The following is a 6584-nucleotide window of genomic DNA, read 5'->3' on the forward strand; positions in this document are numbered from 1 at the left end:
ATTTAAACAAATGCTAAGTACAAAAAGTGCTCGCATAGGCCACTAACTTGACAATTATTCTGTCCTTCGATAATAAATTAAAATGTTTATTAAATTCTTCCTTTTTCTGTGTTCCAGCCCTGCTGTGTATTACCTGTATTTGTATTCTCTTGATTACAAGTGTTTTTGCCTCCTAGAAGGGTTGCAAGATTTTATTCGACTTAACCCGGGTTTTAAAATGGTTCAAAGATATTTCATCATCCAGCTGTTTACAGCCTTAAAACACTTTACGGCATGTTTAAATATTCTCGTTTTTGTTTTTGGGCATGGATGGCCAAGCTTCAGTTAAATCTGCATCAGTTGCACATGGGAGGCCTCAAGGCCTACATAGATAATGCTCTCCATATTTACAGTTCCGGGAGGATTAAAGTGTTTTGACTAGATCCCATTTGTGTGAACCTATTAGTGCAGAGTGCCCTGGGCGCTTTCTGATTCGCTTTTCAGATTAGGTAAAGGTATTATAGTAAGAGGATCGGCTCGCCTCGAGGTGAGGTTCTCTGTTGTGTGGTGGGGAACACACACAAAGATGGACTTGTTCCCACAGTTTGGTGGAGAAAAACTACATGTTTACCAAAAGTGGATGCCCCAAGATCACCTATATGTTTCTCAAAAGCAGAACAGTGACTCGCACTGGCAATAATAGTTGTGAACCAACAGAAAACTACGCGTTTACCAAGAGAGGACACTCTAGATGTTTCTCAAGACAGAACAGTGACCTCACACTGGCACAAAATTCTACGTGTTTTGTTCTGTGCCTTATGTCATGTAGAAGTTCCAAATGTAGCAGGTTTTTTTCCACAAACTTGTGTTTGCAATGTACTAAATTTTTTGAAATACAAATCACAATCGATTATAAGGCACACCCTTTGTATACACACTGTATAAATACAGTATTTTGTGAAATGTTTATTGATAAGGCGCTGCACTATTCTAAAGACGCACGGAATTAAAACTACAGTGAGAGGAAGGGTTGCATACAATTTATGAAAAATATATTTTGTAGAAGGCAGCACGGCGAGATCGAACCTCCTGTGTGGAGTTTGCATGTTCTCCCGTTGCTTGCGTGGGTTTCCTCCGGGCACTCCGGTGACCTCCCATATTCCAAAAACATGCATGTCAGGTTAATTGGCCGGTCCAAGTTGTCCTTAGGTGCGAATGAGTGAGTGAGTTGTCTGTCCCTAAGTGCCCTGGAGCTGGCTGGCAACCAGTTTAGGGTGTCCCCTGCCCACTGCCTGAAGATGGCTGATATGTGCTCCAGCACCCCCGCGACCCTACTGAGGATAAGTGGTGCAGGTAATGGATGGATGGAGGTATATTTTATAGAGCAAAAAAATAACATGACATCTGGTTTCACCACAAAAATTAATTCATAAATAATTATTTGCTGTCGACACATCGAAGTATGGAGACACTTGGCTACTTTGTGCTACGATAGGCGCTGGTTCACGGCTTCGTGGATTTTCATCGTGCATTGTGTTCTGCATTCTGATTGCCTCAACAGAGAAAGATGCTTTCTACAGCCAGAAAACATGGACTTCTCCATCCGCTAAACCTACTTGGGAGCCAAATGTGGATCTTTGGCACCCCTTAGTAGTTTCCCTGGGGCATTTTCAAAAATGTTTGGTAAAGAAAAAATTCTTTCTGTAGGATAGAAGAGGAAGGTAACTACAGTTTTTCTTAACGACCTCAAGATAGCGGCAAAGAATTATGTACTGTAAAGTGAAGTGGATCAAGTTCTCAATTGAATTGGATTTGGAAAAAAATTTCAATATTTGGCATCTAGGCTACCGACGAATATCCGAGCTTTTCTCTTTTCTTCCTTTTATCATTATCATCTCATTAGCCGTACCGCTTATCCTCAGTAGGGTCGCGGGGGGGCTGGAGCCCATCCCAGCCATCTTCGGGCAGTGAGAGGAAGGGTTGCATACAATTTGGACCGCCCAATTCACCTGAAATGCATGTTTTTGAAAGGTGGGAGGAAACCCACGCAAGCATGGGGAGAACATACAAACTCTGCACAGGAAGTCTGAAGCTGGATTTGAACCCACGACAGGTTCCCATGACATGAACTGTGCCGCACAAGCGCTAACCACTGCGCCGCCTTGCTGCCTTTTTATATCTATTGAATTAAAAATACACTATCAAAAAAGATAGACTTTTGGATAAAAATTACTCAAGTACTGAGTAACAACATCTTTTTTTTTATATATACAGGTACAACCTTACTATCTATTAATCAAATGATCAACATCCATCCTATCAACAATACTTTACATTTAATTTAAAAATAAAATTTTAAATCCCAAAAATTCAAGTACTTTAATAAACAATGTTTTGTAGCTTTCTGTATTCTTGTGCAGAATGTTTTTCTCGCCATTACTTGATGTGGTTTTGATGAAAGCCTTGAAAGATAGTGCCTCAACCACAGAAAATGGTTAGCCTCACACAAAATTTAGCACCACCTACTCAAGTGTTGCTTGTGTTACTTACCCTGGGACAGCAAAGGCTGTGATTATGGTATTTTAGTATTTCATGGAAGTTTCACTTGAAGATGCACTTTCTGTGAGACTTTTAAGTATATGTACTGCTAACTCTACTCACAACTGCCACCTGGTGGTTGTTTGGATCACTGGTCAAGTGAAACATGGTAGAGGGTGGTGGTCACTGACAATATAAATGCGCCTTAGCAGAGACACACAGGTAGATAGAGCAGAGGAAATTTAAATAACAGGTTCAATGTAGCCTAATGTACTGAAGTAAGTACAGTTTCTTCTTTACAAATTTCCTCAAGTAATAGTAAAATGTATAATGATATCAAAAATACTCATGGAAGTACAAAATGTCCCAAAACTCACTCAAGTAAATGTAATGGATTAAATGTACCTCGTTACTACACACTTCTGCAAACATGTTAGTATAATTAACCAGTTAACCACAGAAGGGGACGGTAAACCCCTCTATATGTTTTTCATAGGCAAAACAGTGACCGTATGCAGTATAGATAAGAGTAATCCCTCGGTTATTGTGGTGAATGGGGACCAGAAACCCCAGTGAAAAGTGAACATCCGCAAAGTAGCGACGCCTCTTCATTAAAGCCCCCAAAGGTCAAACTTACCTCTAGATGAGGTCCTAAAGTGCCCGCGTTTGACTGTCAGCAAACATAGAATAGAATAGAACAGAATAGAATAGAATATACCTTTATTGTCATTGTGACAAAATGGGTTAACATATTGTGACAACGAAATTGGGCATGACACTCAAGTTCACACATTCACAGTGAGGTAAAGAAACCAAGAAGATAAGGAGCAGAGAAGATAAGATTATAAAACAAGGAGGATAAGGTTATAGTTATAATTTATACAATATCCACACAAAGAAATGACGGCATGTAGGATGTTACATACATTTGGTATCGTAAAGGTTTGTGCAATATGCATTTGGTGCAAAAATAGTCAATATAGTGCAAAAAAAATATTCAACATTGTGCAAGGTGAGCAGTAAACATAGTGCAGTCGACATTGTGCAAGAAACCTAGACATGAGTACCATTTTACGTTCGTATGAGGTAGTGTGTTTGCAAGAGTTTTCAGTTTTTTGTGCGGTGTGTGTTTGGGGTGGTAATGGCTCTGGGGAAGAAACTGTCTCTGAGTCTGTTTGTTTTTGTTTTGTCTGACCTGTAGCGCTTGCCGGAAGGCAGCAGGTCAAAGAGGTGGTGGCTGGGGTGAGAAAAGTCCTTGATGATGTTTTCTGCTCTGCTGAGGTAGCGAGAGCAGGCAATGTCCTCCAGACTGGGCAGAGAGCAACCGACGATTTTCTGGGCTGTTTTGATGAACCTCTTTAGCGTTTTCCTATCTGCTGCTGTGCACCCAGCATACCACACCGTAATGCAGTATGTTAGAATGCTCTCCACTGTGGCTTTGTAGAAGGACACCTGCAGCTGCTGTTTTAGATGATTTTTCCTGAGCACTCTCAGGAAATGTAGTCGCTGCTGGGCCTTCCCTACCACCGCTCTGGTGTTTGCAGACCAGGAGAGGTCGTCGGAGATGTGCACACCCAGAAATTTGAAAGAGTGGACTCTCTCTACACAGTCTCCTTTTATGATGAGCCTTTCGCAATGCCCACCCAACACACACACGTACAACCTGGCCCCGTGATAGCTTTAACCGTCTGCTGTAGAACAATGCACAACATGTTGATATCAATGACAATAATATTCAATTCAAAATCTGCAAAGCAGTCGAACACAGTAACCTTAGTGGAAAGTTGTGAGGGATTTTTGTGATTCGAATTGTATCAACTAGATTTTGCGGTGTATTAGGTGCAGCGGTTTATAAGGACTACTTAAAATTCCTGGCCCAATTGTGGATTTTAAAATACAATACTTCTTTCGTGCCTTATATGATATAGAAGTCTAAAATGTCTTTTCACACAAACTTCTGCAATTTAAATCTGCTAGGTTAAATTTCACATCACGGTGAGATGAGAAGGAAAGCCAAGGCCATCCCCCCTTCCCTCCAGCAGAAGGAAGATGAGTGCCATGTCATAATTTATGACTTAAAAAGCATACATTTTTCAAGACAGAGTGGCAGGGATGGCACTTCATGTTTATGACAATCATTTCCTTGGTGAATGATTCATGTCGATGTGGCACTTATGAATCTTTCAAAGGACAAACAGAAACACTGATGCTCCAAGCTTTGAAGGCTTAGGCGGCAAATGCTTGCTGAGAACCTGCCTGGAACAGTTGTCAAGGTTTGGTTCACGGTTCACAGATCCATTATACGCGTGGGTCGTCGGGGCACTAATGAGGACGCAACTCTTGACAGCCGTCTCCAGTGTTGACGGTCCATGGCCTGTTCTTGGGTCTACCATTACCTTTACAGAAATAAATGTTAATGAAAAAAAGTTAATGAGGAAAAAATAATACTGGATGGCCTGAATTGTTGTTAGCTCGCGAATACTATCACTGAACATATTGTAAAAGGCTGAGGTGTGTGCTAAACCAGAACCTTTGGTCTCATTATCGAGAATTACGTGCCTCACTGAGCATCACTAAGCACAGTAAATTGCTACTACCCAATTGTATTGAACAAGTATAATGTGAATTTCTCTTTTTTTCTTGTTTTTCTCTTTCCTTTATCGTTTATTTACTTCTTCACATAATGTTGGGCAAAAAATAAGTTTAAAATGGTGCTTTATGGTCACTTTGAGTTTCTGTAGATTGTATTCTCCATTGAGATTATTTTTTTGCGCCTGTTTTCGATTGCACGACAGAATACAGCAACATCTAGTGGTGAAATAGTGCACACTATCTGTTTTAATTGCGTAATTAGGCGAGTGCCTCGATATATAATATGGAGGGCCACAATTCACCCCAGGACAAGAGTTTGAGACCCCCGTTTCAGAGAATTTGGCAATGTTTAGGTCGATTCGAAACAAACCATCATCTCTTAAAAGAAATGCCATTGTGATATTTATCTGCCCTTATCAGCTGTTAAACAAACAACTCATCATCATTTGCTACGAATCAACTGTTTGATGTGAATTGTTTGAAGGCTGTCAAGCACAACATGGTTGACCTAAAAACGTGGTAATATTTGTTTTCCTATCAGAATACTAGAGAGTCCCGCTGTTATTCTGACAGTAGAAGACTCTGCACAGAAGAACAGTGCCCTTTTAAAGAAAAAAAAAATCTGTGACCTGGAAGCTGCAGTCGCCTGCTGGAAATCTTTCATCTTCCCTGTGTAGTGCCCTTCAGAGTAGTGATGTGCCGTTCACCAATGAAACGGCTCAATGAGCCAACTCTTTGAAGTGAACGACGGAAGCCGACTCTCCACCATTCAAGAGGGGCTTTCAAAATGCTTTCTTTCTATTGTGATTGGTCAATATGCATCTTTTATCTGGATTCCATGTTGTTGACTGTATAAACATTGTTTTTTTACTATTTTTTTAAATTTAGGTTTCCCGTGTTTTCAGGGATAATATGTTTCATATTTTTTTACGTAAAATAAATAAATCAAAAGTTAGTTCTTGCATTTCATAGTTTTTTTTGTTGTTTCACAAAAAAGTCAATATATTTCAATTACATTTTGTTGTGTCGAGTGTTTTTCAGAGATTCCGGGTTGCTTGATTTTCTACCTTTTTTCTTTTTTCCCCAGCTTTTTCACTTTTTTCCTGCATTCTCTTTTTTTCTCTTTTTTCCTTTTTCTCCTTTTTTGTCTCTTTCCCCCTATCTTTTAACCTATTTTTGATTTCTTCTCTTTTATTCCTTTTTTTCATTTCATTTCTTTCTTCTTTTGTTGCTTGTTTTTGTTTTGTCTATATTTGCTTTTTTCCCCTCTTTTTAAAAGTCCCTTCATACATAATGTTACATAATCGAATCCATCTATCTAAATGTAACCTATTCTAAATCTATCTAAATCATAACCTACCTTATATAAACCTGAACTATGTTATAAATCCTGATGTAATAAACAACAAAACCGATAAACATCTACTTTTGATTTATTTTATTTTTATATTCCGTGTAGCCTTTAGTGCTCTCTG

The sequence above is a fragment of the Urocampus carinirostris genome, chromosome 16 (assembly GCF_059441175.1).
Source record: "Urocampus carinirostris isolate Australia breed hairy pipefish chromosome 16, RoL_Ucar_1.0, whole genome shotgun sequence".
Lineage (NCBI taxonomy): Eukaryota > Metazoa > Chordata > Actinopteri > Syngnathiformes > Syngnathidae > Urocampus > Urocampus carinirostris.